Source organism: Portunus trituberculatus, chromosome 29 (genome assembly GCF_017591435.1).
Source record: "Portunus trituberculatus isolate SZX2019 chromosome 29, ASM1759143v1, whole genome shotgun sequence".
Classification (NCBI taxonomy): Eukaryota; Metazoa; Arthropoda; class Malacostraca; order Decapoda; family Portunidae; genus Portunus; species Portunus trituberculatus.
The window spans coordinates 13,258,445-13,278,444 of NC_059283.1; the positions used below are offsets into that span (position 1 = coordinate 13,258,445).

General features: G+C 40.7%; 1 protein-coding gene across 3 annotated transcripts in view; it reads right to left on the reverse strand.

Annotated features, from left to right (window-relative positions):
- Nucleotides 1-10,890, reverse strand: part of LOC123510611 — a 29,764-nt gene extending 18,874 nt beyond the window's left edge. For all 3 annotated transcript variants that reach the window (XM_045265894.1, XM_045265892.1, XM_045265893.1), the window contains exon 1: nucleotides 10,456-10,890. The gene's annotated coding sequence lies outside the window, so the exon portion shown is untranslated. The remainder of the gene's footprint in view (nucleotides 1-10,455) is intronic.
- Between the last annotated feature and the right edge of the window lie 9,110 nt (nucleotides 10,891-20,000).

A 20,000-nucleotide genomic window follows, 5' to 3' on the forward strand; every position in this document is an offset into this window, starting at 1 on the left:
ACACACACACACACACACACACGACCGGTAGCTCAGTGGTTAGAGCGCTGGCTTCACAAGCCAGAGGACCGGGGTTCGATTCCCCGGCCGGGTGGAGATATTTGGGTGTGTCTCCTTTCACGTGTAGCCCCTGTTCACCTAGCAGTGAGTAGGTACGGGATGTAAATCGAGGAGTTGTGACCTTGTTGTCCCGGTGTGTGGTGTGTGCCTGGTCTCAGGCCTATCCGAAGATCGGAAATAATGAGCTCTGAGCTCGTTTCGTAGGGTAACTACTGGCTGTCTCGTCAGAGACTGCAGCAGATCAAACAGTGAAACACACACACACACACACACACACACACACACACACACACACACACACACACACACACACACACACACACACACACACACACACACACACACCGCGTAGTGTAGTGGTTAGCACGCTCGACTCACAATCGAGAGGGCCGGGTTCGAGTCCCGGTGCGGCGAGGCAAATGGGCAAGCCTCTTACCTAGCAGTAAATAGGTACGGGATGTAACTCGAGGGGTTGTGGCCTCGCTTTCCCGGTGTGTGGAGTGTGTTGTGGTCTCAGTCCTACCCGAAGATCGGTCTATGAGCTCTGATCTCGCTCCGTAATGGGAAGACTGGCTGGGTGACCAGCAGACGACCGAGTGAATTAGACACACACACACACACACACACACATACCCAAACATCTTCCTTCCTTTCCCCTAACAGAAGCAGCAGAAGAAGCAGGAACAGAACCAGAAGGAGGAGGAGGAGGAGGAAGAGAAGGAAGAAGAGAAACACAAGCGAGAGGAACGGCTAAGAGGAACAAAGAGGCGAGGGGACGAGAGACGCACGGAAGACCAGCGTACAGACAGACACACAGACAGACAGACAGAGAGCGACATCATTGAGTCACGGCCATACGCTGAATCAACTTTAATTTTCATCCGGGCAAATCATCACTAGTAGTTTATTCTCGCGTCCGGTAACGTTAGTGAGCTGGGTGTTAGGAAGGGCGTTACGAAGGGCGTTAGGGAGGTGTTAGGGTCACGTGCGCCAGTTCAGGGCCTCGTGGTAAGTACAAAATGCTAATCAGTTCTCGTGTGTGAATTACTTTCCGATCTGTGGCCTGGACGGGATGTGCTGTTTAGAGGGTGAATGAGAGAGAGAGAGAGAGAGAGAGAGAGAGAGAGAGAGAGAGAGAGAGAGAGAGAGAGAGAGAGAGAGAGAGAGAGAGAGAGAGAGAGAGAGAGAGAGAGACTGTAACACACACACACACACACACACACACACACAATGCAGATAAATAGAAAGACAAAGACATCGATAAACAGACAATATGAGAGAGAGAGAGAGAGAGAGAGAGAGAGAGAGAGAGAGAGAGAGAGAGAGAGAGAGAGAGAGAGAGAGAGAGAGAGAGAGAGAGAGAGAGAGAGAGAGAGAGAGAGAGAGAGAGAGAGAGAGAGAGAGACGAATAGACAGAAACTCACAAACAGAAGGGGTCACAGTCAGAGATATACATGGAATACACAAGTTTATTGAAGGAAGGCAAATGCATTACAATGAAAGGGGAAATAGAGGCCATGAAATGTATAAGGGAGAAGGAGAAGGGGAATAGGGCCGGAGGAAGGGAGAGATGTTGAAACAGTGAATGGGCTTAGGTAAGGCAAGGGGAGGCAGGCTGGGAAGGGAGGGAAGTGAGCATAGGGAGTAAAGTGTGTGTGTGTGTGTGTGTGTGTGTTCCAGTCTCTCTCTCTCTCTCTCTCTCTTGATCAGTCGCCATTATCATCACCACCACAATCATCACCCTCATCACCACTATATTAAAACCACCACTACCACCACCACCGCCACCACCGCTGCCACTCACCACTCGCATCATTAGGGATTGAAGTCATGTATTACTAGGGAATATGAAGGACACAAATCCACATCACAAATACTGGAACCTGTAAAAAAAAAAAAATAATCTGGGTCATTTAGAAACGGTTTGTTCTTTCACTACGATTACCTTTAATAGCCATAGAGAGGATTAGAGAGATCAAGGATTCCTCTGGTTGATAAGACATCTTGTTAATTTATTATAAGAACCACAAAAAGTAGACTTAATCCTTTCAGTACTATGACACGTTTTCATATTCATTCTGCTTACTATTTGGTGATTTTATACAGCTTCAGAAACTTACGTGGGGATTAAAATAGTGAAGACTCTAGTCATTAATCTCTTGGCCTTCATAGAGCCTTCCTAATGTAAATAGAATAATAATCTAAACATTCTTAAAACTCATCGTAAAAATGCGTCCTAGTATTGAAAGGGTTAACTCCTTCAATACTGGGACGCCTTTTTTAACATGATTTTTGTGTATAATTAGACGATTTTATTGACATTAGGAAGGGTCTATGAGATCAGAAGATTAATGGCCACAATCTTCGCTTATTTAGATCCCTCACATATGTAACTGAAGCTGTAGAAAATCAACAAATAGTAACCAGAATAGATATGAACAGCCGTCATGGAACTGAAAGGGTTAAGGCCTTGTACCTTTAAGCAATGTGGATGCAGCGTAGAAGTGTATTAAGATGTTTTTTAGCCCACGGATTTTGAAGAACACAGAAATCGGATCTTTTATGTTTGAAGGTCGCCACTAATTTTTAACCAAATTTTCATCATTAATACAGTTTTTGGTGCTGAATACGAATATGACATTCATTTTCTCGAGAAATGCAAGATAGTTGCACAAAAAAAGGATTTAAATCGCACTACCTTGCGACGCGCATTAATTCATGCAATAGTAATTAACGGGCGCAACAATACACAGTCGGGTGTCACGCGGCACGTTTGAGACGACCGTGGACAAGATGGATGTGAACTACAACTTGCAGTGGTTATTTACAAATATTTTGACCGAAGAAGACGCTGTTAAATTTCTGCAGAACTTTAATATCATAGAAAAGAGAAAAGGTGTAAAAGAAACATCAAATGATAATTAAAAAGACAAACGAAAGTGTATCGTGGATGTGTTACAAGAGAGCTTGCCGTGATAAAGTTTCAGTGAGAAAAAACACTTGGCTTGATGGCAGTACCATTCCATTGAAGAAAATCATCGTCTTCATTTATTCCTGGGCAAAAGAGTATTCCAGCATTAAATACTGTGAGGACGAATTGAGGATATGTCGCGCTACTACAGTTGATTTCAACAATTATCTAAGAGAGGTGAGTTAACCTAACCTAACCTAAACTAACCTAACCTTATCTTACCTTACCTAACCTAACCTAACCTAACCTAACCCTAACCTAACCTAACCTAACCTAACATCATGAACTCAGTAACCCAATCACACGCAAGAAATAGAGAGTACATGGCACGCCTTAAAACATAGAAACAAAAAACACAGCGATACTCACCGTATTAAATTTGCTCTATTTTGCAACTGTCTTTCATTTCTCGAGAAAATGAATGTCATATTCGTATTCAGCACCAAAAACTGTACTAATGATGAAAATTTGGTTAGAAATTAGTGGTGACCCCAAACATGAAAGACCCCAGAAATTATCAGAAGGTTTTCATGAATGTTTTTTTCTGTTGAGTTAAGGTAGCTTGTTAATTCATCACGTGTAGGACCACTAAATTATCCTTAAAACAGGTGTAACTTTAAGCAGTGATGGTACAACGTAGAGGTATTCCAGAATATAGACATTTGTTAATCGCTCAGCCTGTGGTAATTTTAAAGGCCGCAGAGGTGTTTAGGAGGGTTCTCAAGGAATGTTTCTCCTCTTAATAAGGTAGAAATATTGTTGACTTATTACTAGAACCACAAAAATTTCCTTTAAAACCCTGTAACATTAATCTCTTCAGTACCATGACGGTTTCCTCATTCATTCTGCTTACTATTTGGTGATTTAATACAACTTCAGAAACTTGTGTGGGGATTACAATAGTGAAGACTACCAATTAATCTTCAGACCTCCACAGACCTTCCTAATGTCAATAAAATGGTCTTACTGTACACAAATCTCAAGGTAAAAATGTGTCCCATTATTGAAGGGGTTAAGTACTAGGGTCCGGCGAAAAAGTGTACTAGAATATGGACCTTTTTGTTCACAACCTAGACTGAAAATTTTGAAGAACACAGAGGTGATTAGGCGAGTGTTTCTTCGGTTAATAAGTTAAGTATCTTAAACTATAACTAGAACCACAAAAAATGTCCCTAAAACTTGTGTGACTTCGAGCAATGTTTCAGATTATGTACCTTTTCTCACCGCTTAGTCTGTGGAAAATTTTAAGACCACAGAGCTGATTAGGGGCGTTCTTAACCCCTTCAGTACCAGGATGCGTTTTCATATTCATTCTGGATACTATTTAGCGATTTTATATGCCTTCGAAATTGATGTGGGGAATGAAAAATAGTAAAAACTGTGGCCATTAATCTTCTGAACTCCATGGACCCTTCCTAATGCAAATATAAAATCGTCCAATCATACCCAAAAAAATCATGGTAAAAATGCGTCTCAGTATTGAAGGGCTTAAAAGTGTTTCTCCTCTTAATAAGGTAGAAATATTAACTTATCACCAGAACCACAAAAATCACCCTTAAAACATATGTAGCTTTATGAGTACAATTTTTTAAGAATACGAGCTTTTACTCACCGTTCACCCCCTGGGGAAATTTTGGTCCGAGCGCAAACCACCACGGCGTGTAAGCGCCAATCCACCCTTTAGAAATCTACCACACTGATTTATCCCTAATCCCTTCAGTACTGGGACGCATTTTTACCATGAGTTTTGGGCATGATTAGACGATGATTCTGTTTACATTAGGAAAGATTTATGGAGGTCAGAAGAATAAGTCAGAGCCTTCACAATTCTAATCTCAACATAAGTTTCTAAGGCAGTACAAAACCACAAAATAGTAAGAAGAATCAATATGAAAACGTGTCATGGTACTGAAGGGGTTAATACTGCGATACATTCACAAATCACTTCAACATACGGAGGACTGTCACCTTGATAAATAAACAACAAAGAAATCATATGTGAAAAAATAATGATACGCGGAAATAGGTAGATATGTAGGCAGAAATAGGTAGATGCTTGTGAGGACCTGTAAACTATTAAAAAAAAACAAAATATAAATGAAAATAGGTAAGATACGCGGAAATAATAGATATGTAAGCAGAAATAGGAAGATGCTTGTGAGGACATGGGCGATACAGTAAGCGGCTTGAACTAAATACATGGTACTGTGCAGTGTTTGGGTTCTCAGCATCAAAGCCAGGCGCAGAAAGAGTTCAGGTGATAATCTTTCGACAGAGCAAACCAACACTCTCTTCCATTCAATACACGCATCACCACTATCGTCATCACCGCCACGCACCATCACACCATCGGACCATCACGCCACCACCGCCACCATCACTACCACTACCGAATTAGGTCAATCTACATAAGTAAATATCATTAAAAGGAAAAACATCGCCAACACCACCAAATCATTTCTATTCACGCTAATACTTGTTTCCTTCTTACCATTTCAGGCAGTGTGATGACGAAAGGACCAACAACAGCAATGACAAAGAAAAAACAGTAACATTATGAACTAATTGAGAATAATGATAGAATAATAGTAATATTGATGATACTACTAGTGCCTCAACCACCACCACTACCACTACCACTACCACTACTACTGCTACTACTACTATCACTATTACTACTACTGTTGCTACTACTACTACTACTACTACTACTACTACTACTACTACCAACTGCTGCTGCTACCACTGCTGCTTCACTGCTGCTACTGCTGCTACACTGCTGCTGCTGCTGCTGCCACCACCACCACCACCACCACCACCACCACCACCACCACCACCACCACCATTTCACTGCTGCCACCACCACCACCACCACCACCACCACCACCACCACCATTCTCACCGCCACCACCACCACCACCACTGCCACCACCATTATTCCACCGCTGCCACCACCACCACCACTGCCACCACCATTATTTTCTGCTGCCACTGCCACCACCACCACCACCACCACCACCACCACTACCACCACTGCCACCAACACAACAACAACAACAACAACAACAACAACACCACCACCACCACCACCACCACACCACCACCACCACTGCCACTGCTACCACCACCACCACCACCACCACTGCTGCTGCACTGCACCACTACCACTGCTGCTGCTGCTGTACTGCAACCAACTGTGCTGCTGCTGCTGCTGCTGCCACCACCACCACCACTGCTGCTGCTGCTGCCACCACTGCTGCTTACCACTGCTGCTACCACCACTACTATTATTACTGCTACTACTACTGCTAATGCTACTACTACAGTTGCTACTGCTGCTTATACTACTGCCACCACAACTACAACTACTGCTACTACTGCTTTTACTACTTTTACTACTATTACAACTACTACTATTATTACTACTAATACTACTACTGCTACTACTAGTACTACTGCTACTACTGCTGCTGCTACTGAAGAAGAAGAAGAAGAAGAAGAAGAAGAAGAAGAAGAAGAAGTAAAAAAGAAAAGCAAGAACAAGAACGAGAAGAAGAAAAAGGAAAAGAAAAAAGAAAAAAAGAAAAAAAAAAAACAACAACGCTGCCTGGGAAAAATGATAAATGAACACGTAAAAAAAGTAATAGAAAGAAGAAAAAAATGCATGTCAAAATTCAACGCCTTCACATTTTTCTTTACAATATACATAGTACGAATATATATAAAAAAAAACACATTACAAAAAGAAAACATTAATGAACAACTATAAATCTCTCTCTCTCTCTCTCTCTCTCTCTCTCTCTCTCTCTGCTCTGGCTTGGGCTTTCACTTGTAAATATTGCTTGGCTTCATAAATACGCCCGCAAAACAGGACAACACACGTTCATTAAGCACTGACGGAGTAAAAATTATGAGACATTGACCAAAATACTCCCCGGTTTTCAAAAATTGAGCCAAAATGTCGAGATGGCGCCTCGCTGGTACCAAACAATTCTGCCTCGCTATTAAATGTAGGATTTCCTGTGGCAATGCTCCTTTCCTGGCGCATTTTGAAGCACTCACCATGTAAACAGTGATTGGAGGAGAGAGAGAGAGAGAGAGAGAGAGAGAGAGAGAGAGAGAGAGAGAGAGAGAGAGAGAGAGAGAGAGAATTTCATTTTTACTTTTACTGCGTATCATTTCTACTTCATCAAAAACACCAACGGCAAAAAAAAAAAAAAAAAAAAAAACGATGACTGCTACTGTTATTTTTGCCATTACTACTACTACTACTACTACTACTAATCACTTTTATAAATACAACATACTGCTACCACTACTACTACGTATTACTACTACTACTACTACTACTACTACTATAATCACATTTGTAAGTACAACAACATACGGCTACTACTACTATTGCTACTACTACTACTACTACTACTGCTGCTGCCACCACTACTACCACCACCACCACCACCACCACCGCCAGTGCGAGCCATAAGCTGCATCAAAGTCTTTCCATCATTGTTTTTCTTTCTTCGGTCTCTTTTCGTAAAGTAATTCTTGGTTTGTAATAATCTGAAGTTTACTTTACCACGTGATTTCCATATTTCTTTTCCCACAATGCGTTTTGTTCCAGCGCTGTTCGTCTTTTGTTTTTCCTGGTATATATTTTACCTTTTCCTCTTCAATTCTTCCATGTTTCTCTATTTATTCTTTCTCCTCTGTATCGTTAATCATATACGCGTTTTTACGTTTTTTTTTTTTTCTTCTCTTTTAGCTTTTTCTCTTATTTCTTTCATTTTTCTCTATTCTTCCTTCTCTTTATCATTAACTTCCTACGCATTTTTATTTTTTATTTTTTATTTTCTTTTAGCTTTTCTTCAATTCTTCTGTTTTTCTATTCTTTCTCCTCTGTACCGTTAACCATCTACGCATTTTAACTTTTTTCTTTTTTTCTCTTTTACTTTTTCCTCTTCAATTCTTCCATGTTTCTCTATTTATTCTTCTTTCTCTATATCGTTAACCATCTACGCATTTTAACCTATTTTTTCTTTTTTTTCTGTTTCTTCATCTGCCGCTTCTTTTCTCTTCATTTTTCTTGTGTTCATCATACTTTTCTTCGTCTTCTTGTTCACTTCATCCTTCTTATTTATTTATGTTTTTTTTTATATTTTTTCATTCCTATACGTATATTTTCTCTTTTCTGGCGTGCGATTCTTCTTCTTCTTCTTCTTCTTCTTCTTCTTCTTCTTCTTCTTCTTCTTCATATCTTAATCTTCTTGTCCACCTATTTCTTCTCTTCCACCTTTCCCTCACACTCCTTCCCTTCCTCTTCCTCTTCATTCTCATCTTTTCATGGCCTATCCTTCCTCTTGCTCCTCCTTCTCTTCCTGGTCTTTCACTTCCTCTTTCTCCCAGTGTATACTTCCTCCACCTCCACCTCCTCCTCCTCCTCCTCCTCCTCCTCCTCCTCCTCCCAATCCTCCGCTGGGCTTCGGAAAGGCTATTGTCGTGTTGAGACTTGGCATATAATCCTACTTAGTGGTGTGAGACCCATTCCTTTGGGGAGGGAAGGGAGGAGAGGAGAGGGGAGAGGGAAAGGGGAAGAGAGAAAGGGGAGGAGAGAAGAGAGGGCCGTAAGGAAGAGAGGAAGGGGCACGATTGAAAGGAGGAAGGCAAGAATGTAAAGGGAAGGAAGGGAGAGGAAGATAGAGAAGTAGAACTGGACTGAAAGAGAGAGGGAGAGTCGGGGAGATGAGTGGAAGAGGAAGATGTGGAAGAGGAAAGAAGGGAAGAGAAAAAGAGAAAGGGAAATATAACAAGAGAAAGGAAAAACGGGAAAAAAGCATGAAAATAAGAAAGTATGGGAATGATGAGAATGTAAAAGAAGGGGGAAAAGAAGAAATAAGAGGAAGAAATATGAAGAGAAAGGGAGAAAGAGGAAAGAGCAAATATGGAGGAAAGAATGCTATAGAAGGAACGAGAAGAAAATAAGTGATAAGGAAGAAAAAAAAGGAAATACGGAAATGAGAAAGATAAAATGGAAAGAGAGAGAGAGAGAGAGAGAGAGAGAGAGAGAGAGAGAGAGAGAGAGAGAGAGAGAGAGAGAGAGAGAGAGAGAGAGAGAGAGAGAGAGAGAGAGAGAGAGAGAGAGAGAGAGAGAGAGAGACAGACGGACAGAAATATGAGAAACAAACAATAAAAATGAGGCAGGAGAAAGTTGACAAGTGTAAGAGAGAGTAAGAGAGGAGAGAGAGAGAGAGAGAGAGAGAGAGAGAGAGAGAGAGAGAGAGAGAGAGAGAGAGAGAGAGAGAGAGAGAGAGAGAGAGAGAGAGAGAGAGAGAGAGAGGGAGAGAGAGAGAGAGAGAGAGAGAGGGAGAGGAAGGGAGGGAGAAGGAGGAAGGGATTGGAAAGGTGAAGAAGGAAGAGAAAAGCAGAAATTTGAGGCAGTCTGAGAGGATTAAATGCAAAACTTAGAGACTTAGTGAAGCAAAGTTACTTGTGAGTCACTCAGTCATAACACCAACCACCACCATCACCACCAACACCACCACCACCACCACCAACACAACCACCAACACAACCACCATCAGGAAGCAAATAAACAAGTAATCCTCCCTTTGTCTTCATGCACAGTCGGATAAAAGAAATTGATCTGAAAGGGGAAAAAAAACTAGCACCTACAAAAAAACGAGAACAAAAGGGAAATAAAAGCTTAATTGTAGGCACAGAACACTTGCCAATTATATCTGGATTACCTGGGCAAATATTTCGCTGCCAAGTCAATCAGGAAATGGTAAAATATTCCGCTCCTGATTAATGAGTCGAAGGGAGGCACGCACGCACGCCAGAAAAAAAAGGAAAAAAGGAGAAAAAAAAATACCCAGCCTCCCATTAACAGAAAAAAAGAGTAATAATTGCATTCAAGAAAAAAAAAATACCCACATGTCATTCTGCATCCGAAAAATTAAACCAAACTCGGATCTTGACAAGGATAAAACCGCCATAACGAGTAGATACAGGCTTCTTAGAGAGAGAGAGAGAGAGAGAGAGAGAGAGAGAGAGAGAGAGAGAGAGAGAGAGAGAGAGAGAGAGAGAGAGAGAGAGAGAGAGAGATTTGAGATTAGAGAGAGAGAGAGAGAAGAGATATGAAAGAAGAGAGCAAATATAGAGAGAGAGAGAGAGAGAGAGAGAGAGAGAGAGAGAGAGAGAGAGAGAGAGAGAGAGAGAGAGAGAGAGAGAGAGAGAGAGAGAGAGAGAGAGAGAGAGAGAGAGAGAACTTGTATTATCTCAAAACACAAAATAAAAAGAGAAACACACACACACACACACACACACACACACACACACACACACACACACACACACACGGGAGACACAAACTGCTAAACCACGCCAGAATCAAAACTCAAACCAAAAATGCAAATCACGTTTACCTGCGAGAGTGTCTGAAGCAAAGCAACACCTGAGGGAACTAAGGTCACAGACAGCGGTACATCTGGAGTGACCTTACACCGCCTTGTACCAGGTCACGGGGGCTGGGGGCGTGGCAACAGGTAGCTGGACCCCTGCACCGCCTCCTGCAGGTAACATGAAGAGCAGGAAGGGCGGCGCAATGTGACAGGGGGAGCCGCGCTTAAGTACCCTTGGAAAACTTGCTATTACCGGGAATCTTCGGACTTCAAGAGGAGCAGGAAGAGGAGAAGGAAGAGGAGGTATGTGTCCATCGCGTGTTTACTCCAAGAGGTGAGAGCGAGTGGGATGAGTGAACGAGCGTCGCCTAACACATGAGCCGCAGTGAGAGAGTGAGCGAGTGAGCGTGTGGCAGGAGAGCTTGTCACGCCACTACCACCACTCCCGCCGGCCTGGCCAACACTGACTGACTCTCTCTCTCTCTCTCTCTCTCTCTGGGACCCATCCTCCCCATCCTCTCTCTCTCTCTCTCTCTCTCTCTCTCTCTCGCTCAACAACCCACATTCTAGCTATATATTCATGTCTTCAGTTTTGCTTCGATTATTTTCTCCTCTCCTCTCTCTCTCTCTCTCTCTCTCTCTCTCTCTCTCTCTCTCTCTCTCTCTCTCTCTCCTTTTGTAGATGTTTTCTTCATTTCTTTGGCTTCATATTTATCGCACGAGTAAGAGAGAGAGAGAGAGAGAGAGAGAGAGAGAGAGAGAGAGAGAGAGAGAGAGAGAGCAAATTTGCCTCCCATCTCCTTCTAAGGGCGCGTTCCATCACGTTCTATAGTTTCTGGAAAGTTTCAATTATCAGAAAGATTTGGTCATCACAATTAGGATGAAGTCTCGGCTCCTTATCAACAACTCGGCGCGCTCGGGAGATTTCGCCGCCGTGTCGATTCGGTTCTTTAATTCAAACTCCGGGGAAAACTATGTCATCTGGGAAAAAAGGGACTGGAATGGGGGTAGTGGGAGGTAGGAAGGGCTGGAAGGCTGGAAGGCGGGAGGGCGGGAAGGCGGGAAGGCGGGAAAGCAGTAAACGCAGAGGGGAAAAAAAAAGATAGAGAAAAAAGTGAGTAAAGGGTGGAATATTTAGCAAAGGAGTGGTGGAGGAGTTGGTCTGGAGGGGAATTCTGTAAATACTTGTGGATGTGGAGTTTTGGTGGAGGGAGACGAAACCTTGTGATATCAAAGCCGTCCACGGGGGGAGGTGCTTTTGTAAAATGGAGTCTCAACTTATGATTGAGGTAGCGATGGTGATGGTGATGGTGGTGCTGGTAGTGGTGGTGGTGCTGGTGTTGTTGTTGATGTTGGTCTTGTTTTTGTTGATTTTGTTGTTGTTTCAGTTGTTGTTTGTGGTGGGAAGGAACGGAAGGAAAACTGGAAACGGTGGAGAGGAAGGAAGAGGAAGAGGAGGAGGAGGAGGAGGAGGAGGAGGAGGAGGAGGAGGAGGAGGAGGAGGAGGAGGAGGAGGAAGAGAAGGAGGAGGACAAGGAGGAGAAGGAGAAACAAAGGAACACAAAGGAAGAACAAACACCAACATGCCTCTAGATATCTATTTGTGAGGAAGAAGGAAGAAGTGTAATAAGAGCGAAAAAAGAAGGAAAGAAAACAGACACTCAAAATTCACAATTCAAGACAAACAAAATCAAGAAAAAAAAAATGATAAAAAAAGCCTGAACACAAACATTCATAAAACAAACAAAACTGATAGGAAAAAAAATTAAACCAAGAGATAAAAAAAAAGTAAGATTGGATGAATGAAAGAACAGAAAAGCGGGAGAGAAAGAGAAAGAGAGAGATAGAAAGGAAATCGGAAAGAGAGAGAAAGAGAGATATAGACAGAAAAAAAAGATGAAAAGTATATTATTATAAGACGTGAAATAAGAAAACTTTGAAACTAAGGAATAAGCGATGAGGAGAAAAGTTTAATTCAATGCCATCTTATCACTTATTCAATCTTATCTTAACCGCTCTTCGGATCGCTCTTAGTTAAAGTTGTAAGAAGTGGTATAAAAAGGAATCGATCGGAAGGTTACGAGAGAGCATTGCCGCGCTCCCCACTCGTGCTACAAGGATCCAACAGGTGTGCTTGTGGCGGGAGGGGCGAGACAGGGGAGGCAGGTGATAAAAGGAGCGACACTTCAAGCAGGTGATGTGTTTCTTTCCTCTATCAGTGTGCCCCCTGTTAAAGATGCTTGCTATGTCAGTTTTAGTTTATATTAGTATTCACCTGTTGAAAATGGTAATGTTTGCTAAATATGTTGTAGATTATGCTAGTAATTTTAACCTGATGAAAAATGTTAATGACTGGTAAGTTAGTTGAAAAGAATTATATTACTGTGTATCTTTTGAAAATGTTGATGTCTGATAAGGGAGTTGTGAATTATATTAGTGCTCACCTGTTATAAAATGTGTGCTAAGTGTGTTGTTCATTATATTAGCCTGTTCCTTTTGATATTGTTATTGTGTGCTAAGTGAACTGTCAATTGTATTAGTGTTCACCTGTTAAAAATAGTAATGTCTGCTAAGTTAGTAGTAAAAAGATATCAGTGTGCACCTCTTGAAAATATGTGCACCTTTTGAAAATATGTGCATCTTTTGAAAATATGTGCATCTTTTGAAAATATGTGCATCTTTTGAAAATATGTGCATCTTTAAAATATGTGCACCTTTTGAAAAATGTGCACCTCTTGAAAATATGTGCACCTTTAGAAAATATGCGCACCTTTTGAAAATATGTGTACCTTTTGAAAATATGTGCACCTTTTGAAAAATATGTGCACCTTTTGAAAATATGTGCACCTTTTGAAAATATGTGCACCTTTTGAAAATATGTGCACCTTTTGAGAATATGTGCACCTTTTGAAAAATATGTGCACCTTTTGAAAATATGTGTACCTTTTGAAAATATGTGCACCTTGAAAAAAACCTTTTGAGAATATGTGTACCTTTTGAAAAATATGTGTACCTTTTGAAGAATATGTGCACCTTTTGAAAATATGTGTACCTTTTGAAAATATGTGTACAAAATATGTGCACCTTTTGAAAATATGTGCACCTTTTGAAAATATGTGCACCTTTTGAAAATATGTGCACCTTTTGAAAATATGTGCACCTTTTGAAAATATGTGCACCTTTTGAAAAATATGTGCACCTTTTGAAAATATGTGTACCTTTTGAAAATATGTGTACCTTTTGAAAATATGTGCACCTTTTGAAAAATATGTGCACCTTTTGAAAAATGTGTACCTTTTGAAAATATGTGCCCCTTTTGAAAATGTGTACCTTTTGAAAATATGTGCACCTTTTGAAAAATATGTGTACCTTTTGAAAAATGTGCACCTTCTGAAAATGTGCACCTTGAAAAATGTACACCTCTTGAAAATATGTGCACCTTTTAAAAATATGTGCACCTTTAGAAAATATGTACTTTTTGAAAATATGTGCACCTTTCAAAAATATGTGCACCTTTTGAAAACATGCGTACCTTTTGAAAATATTAATGATTGCTAAGTAAAGTGTATTATTTTAGTGTGCAACTTTTGAAAATGTTAATGACAGCAAAGTGACTTGTAAGCGTTCACCTGTTGAGAATATTTATGTGCGCTAAAGTTAGTCGTAAAAAAATAATATTAATATGCACATTCTGAAAATATTAATGTTTATTGACTGACTCGTAAAAGAATAACAGATATGCATTAAAAGGACTAGCGGGATATAAAATACTCTTGAATAAGCTGAGCGTGTTATAAATGAATGCTGTAAAGGAATGACGTTTGTGTTATAAATGAATGCTGTGTTACATGAATAAGCTGTAAAGGAATAGTGTGTGTGTTATAGATGAATGCTGTGTTACATGAACAAGCTGTAAAAGAATGACGTATGTATTATAAATGAATGCTGTGTTACATGAATAAGCTGTAAAGGAATAGTGTGTGTTATAAATGAATGCTGTGTTACATGAACAAGCTGTGTTACATAAATAAGCTGTAAAGAATGACGTTTGTGTTATAAATTAATGTTGTGTTTCATAAATAAGCTGTAAAGGAATAGTATATGTGTTATACATGAATGCTGTGTTACATGAATAAGCTGTAAAAGAATGACGTATGATTATAAATGAATGCTGTGTTTCATGAATGAGCTGTGAAGGAATGAATTATGTTACAAATGAATGCTGTGTTACATGAATAAGCTACAAAGGAATAGTGTATGTCTTATAAATTAATACTCTGTTATAAGGCACCACCAATTAATGTACTAAAAGCCGATCAGTGTGCCATAAGTGAATGAAATACTCACCGTAAAATTACCGCTACTGAATTTGTCATAAGGGATTCAGTCACTATAAAGTACCACCAAATAATATCTAGAGAGAGGTACAAAAAAAAAAAAAAATAGGAGAACTGCAAGAAGAGGAGGAAGAGGAAAAGGAACAGAAATAGAAGGGAGATTAATTCAAGAACAAATTTGTAGAAAGGATTCATGAATTACTTAACTCCCTCAGTACTGGAACGCTTTTCTACCATGAGTTTTGGGTATGATTAGACAATTTTATTTACATTATAAAGGGTCTATGGAGGTCAGAAGATTAATGGCCAGAGTCTTCACTATTTTAATCCACATTTAAGTCTCTGAAGCTGTGGAAAATCACCAGATATTAAGTAAAATGAATATGAAAACACGTCATGTCACTTAAGGGGTTAACAGTAATGAATGTACTAAAAAAGCATCAAAAAGAGGGAAAAAGCTAACTGATGCGCTAAATGAACTAATAAAAGCACAATAACTGACTAGAGAGTATTATAAGACTTGTGAACGAGAAATAATGTGGTAAAAATAAATGTAAAAGATTAATTGAGACCAGAAAATAATCAGCAAGGAAGACAAAGTTAAATAAGAAAATGTGTAATAATGGATTAATAAGCGCTAAGAAAAAGGCAAGTGAATGTAAATAATTAAGGTAAAAAAAGAATTAACCAACGCAGATGAATAAAACTAATAAACTAATAAAACTAGTAAAATAAATATATGAATGAAAAGGATTAACCTGAGATGAAAAATAACAAACACGGAGTAAACACAGGTAAGAAAAACAGATTCTCTCTCTCTCTCTCTCTCTCTCTCTCTCACACACACACACACACACACACACACACACACACACACACACACACACACACACACACACACACACACACACACACACACACACACACACACACACACACACACACACCAGACGTCGCACAAAACTCCAACAAACACTACGTAGATGAATAAAAAAAAAAAAGAAAAGGCAGAAGTTCTTACATAAACGAGCAACAAGTTTCGTAAAAAGAAGCAACAGGTTTTTCCCACAAAGGATCACAGGTACTATAAAAGAATCAACAGGTGCGATGTGCGGCCTGCGGACTATAAATGACCAGGGGGTGATGGAAATGACTACACCTCGTGATTTAAAGGGCGAGCAGGCATTCAAACAGCACTGAAGGGGGTAATGGGACTCTGCAAAGGATCAGTTAGTTATAAATGAATTACAAATGACTCGCTCTGATTACCTATTACTTTTTTGTTCTAGATATCAATGGTGTTTTTTTCTAAGTATAATTTTTAGTAGATGTTTAACTCCCTTTAATACTGAGACGCAATTTTTGTCTTGATTTTTGGGTAAGATTAGACGATTTTATTGGCGTTAGGAAAGGTCAATGGAGCTCAAGAGAATAATGGCTTGAGTTTTCACTATTCTAAGCTCAACCTACGTTTCTGAAGGTGTGTAAACTCGCCAAATAGTAACCAGAATCAATAGTGAAACGCGTCCTGGTACTGAAGGGGTTAAGATCACAGTATAACATTGCAGAATTAGCGGTACTTTAAAAAGGACGTCATTGTCATCGTATTCTTCATAATTATCATTATTATTATTTTTTTTTCCTTTTTTTTTTTTCTTCTACCTCTTGTTGCTATTGTTGTTGTTGTTGTTGTTGTTGTTGTTGTTGTTGTTGTTGTTGTTATTGTTGGTGTGGTTCTTTTTCTTCATCTACCATCTTCATTATCATTGTTCTTGTTCCTTTTACCCTTGTTTCCTCCTCCTCTTTATCCTCCTCCTCCTCCTCTTTCTCCTCCTCGTCCTCCTTCTCCTCCTTCTTCTCCTTTTTTTTTTTAGCGACAGTAGTAGTTATGCTAGATATCTCTTTTTGTTAGCGAAAGCATATCTTTTTTACGTAGCGATAGTAGTAGTTACATTAGTCCTCTCTTTTTTCCCATCTTTCCTTTGTAAATTTCCCCGATTGTCCTTCTCAGCAATCGGGGTGTATTTTTCGTCTTATTTCTTGCCGGGTGACGCCGGAGGGAGTGGTGGGTGGGGAGGAGCTTCATCTGTTCTATCCTTACCTCCTACTAAGTATGTAGCTTCTGTATATGTAGTTTAGTAAACGAGTGACCTCGTTATAGGTCGCAAGGCCTCCTGTCATTCGTCTTTCCTATGTATTACTATGTATTCCTCCTCCTCCTCCTCCTCCTCCTCCTCCTGCTCTTCCAACTTCTCCAACTCCTCCTCTCCGTTCTTATTTATCACTCACAAGAAAAAAAAAAAAACAAGAACGAAAGAAATGATAGAAAAAATGCCAATATACGCCGATCAACAAGCACACGAGGAGAGGAGGACAAAATACAGCAGGTTTCCATCACATGAGGAGGCAGGCGTAGCGGTGACGGGCGCTGCGATAATCTGTGAGGACTACCAGATCAGACACATGATTCGCGTGATGTGTGATGATGGACACGCGTGGCGAAGTTGATGTCACTGCACCAGGATTTATTAGAATAGAGAGTAACATTTGAGAGTGTGTCTGAGCGTTTTCTGATGTCTCACTTCGTTCCATTGCCTTTTAAATGGTTTGTGATGTGCCACTTATCATTTCTGGTTTAATTTTTTTTTCTTAATTTTAGACGTTTGTGATGTTTTAGCTTAGATTTTTTTCTGTTAGATGAATGTTTACTAACACGTCATGACTTGCTTAATTGTATTTTAAACGTTTGTAACGGGTTAGTGTATGATCTCTGCTGCATAAGCGCTTCCAAGCTTTTCATCGGTTGTTTCATTAGCTTCCAAACGTTTTTTGATGCATCAGTTTACCATTTCACTGTTATATCAATGTTTCCTGACACCTGATTTTGGTTTCATCGGTTTTCGAACGTTTATGACATTATCAATTCATTGTTAAATGGACATTTATTGACACGTCGTTTTATCAGCTTTTAAACGTTAATGAAGCATTAGCTTATCATTTCACGGTTAAGTTAACGTTTTCTGAAATCATACATTTTGTTTCATTAGCTTTGAAACGTTTGTGATACAATTTTTATCATTTAGCTTTTAAATTAACGTTTTACTACTCTTTACTTTATTTCACTATCTTTCAATTGTTTGTGACGCACACCCACGTTTCCACGACCTTGCCATGCCCACAGCTCCATTTCCAAGACTTCATTTCCACTGTCCACTTTTCACAGCTTCATTTATATTGCCGTGCCTCGAGACTCAAGGTTACGCTTCCCCATTCCCATATTCCAGTACTTCTACGGCTGTTTGTTCCAGGACCGACACCATAGCAACTGTACTTTTGCTGCTAATATCACTGCTACTGGTACTGCTGCTGCTGCTGCTGCTGCTGCTGTGATTACTACGACGACAGCTAACAACGTCATTTACCAAAGCATCCTCTGCGAATGAAGCGTCGCACTGAAGTAAAAAAGGTCGATATTTTCTGCTAACCTGTCGTGTAATTAAGCAAAGCGTGCCGTTACAATATTTTCAGCGCCTACTAGTTTCCGCGTGGCTCATTATATCTCATTTTTTTTAATACTGGCATGTGGCTAAGGAGCATCTCATTCTCATCAATTTCCCTCTGATTACAAGTGCTTCCCGGCCTGCACAAGTGTCTACCTCCCCTCTCCCTCTATCCTATCTCTCTCTCTCTGCCTTTCTCTCTCTCTTACCAACACGCTACGGAAGCCAATCAGTGAGAGAATATCGGGGAATCACACAAGAGCAAGCGAGAGAGAGAGAGAGAGAGAGAGAGAGAGAGAGAGAGAGAGAGAGAGAGAGAGAGAGAGAGAGAGAGAGAGAGAGAGAGAGAGAGAGAGAGAGAGAGAGAGAGAGAGAGAGAGAGAGAGAGAGAGAGAGAGAGAGAGAGAGAGAGAGAGAGAGAGAGAGAGAGAGAGAGAGAGAGAGAGAGAGAGAGAGAGAGAGAGAGAGAGAGAGAGAGAGAGAGAGAGAGGCAGACAGACGGGAAAAACACACGCACTGAAGGGCTGGCATGCGTGGACAGGCTTGGTATGAATGGAGGCTGTAATTCGAGCGTGATAGGGTGTCTAATTATCAGCCTGTCCGATTGCACCGCGCTATTTATGCATTCAAAATTACATAATCCCGCAAAAAAAGAGGGAAAAAAGTATGTAGTATTCTCTCTCTCTCTCTCTCTCTCTCTCTCTCTCTCTCTCTCTCTCTCTCTGGTATAATATCTTTTCTTTTTCTCCTTTTTTTTTTTCTTTTCGTCGTTCGCATAAGTGTCAAAGATTTCAGCTTTGTAAGTGTAATGCTGAGTCCTCTTCTTTCACTACCAATGGGACAAGAGAGGGAGAGGAGCCGCATGAGAGGACGGGAAAGAGAAAGCAGGTAAAGGGAATACTGAGAAGGAGGGTGGGAGGAGGAGAGGACGACAGGTGTGCGTGGGGGTCGTAAGTGCAAAGGTGAGGGAAAGAATGAGGGGAAAATAGAATTGATGATGGAAAGAGGTGTAAGACGGGAAGGGTCGAGAGAGAGAGAGAGAGAGAGAGAGAGAGAGAGAGAGAGAGAGAGAGAGAGAGAGAGAGAGAGAGAGAGAGAGAGAGAGAGAGAGAGAGAGAGAGAGAGAGACGTACTCACTTCTCTGTTTCATATTCCTTGCACGCACATCAGCTGCTACACACACACACACACACACACACACACACACACACACACACACGCATCCTTCCATCCCCCTCCCAAACACCCAGGCCCTTTCCTTCCCCCTTCCACCCCCAGGTCGCCTCTAGTATACTTCTCCTGACTTCCAAATAATTAATCTTGCAACTTTGACGTGACATCCCGGTCTGGATCTTAATTATAATCTTAATTAAAATGAGGACCGTTCATTAATTACGCGCCATCTTGAACAGTGAAGTGATGATCAGAAGGTTGTATATCACTGTGTTACTCACCTTCACCTCAGTCCAGAACCGACCACGATGCAAACTTTTATTTATTTATTTTTTTTTTTCAACGTTCGAGGATTCGGTGGTTCGGTTTGGTTTTGTGGTTTTGTTGTGCGGTTTTGTGGTTTGGTTCGGTGGTTAGGTGGTTCTGTTTGGTGGTTCGGTGTAGTGGATCGGTGGTTCGGTTTAGGGATTCGGTGGTTCGGTGTAGTGGATTGGAGGTTCGATGTAGTGGTGTGGTTCGGTGGTTCGGTGTAATGGTTCTGCTTGGCGTTGTAGTGTTT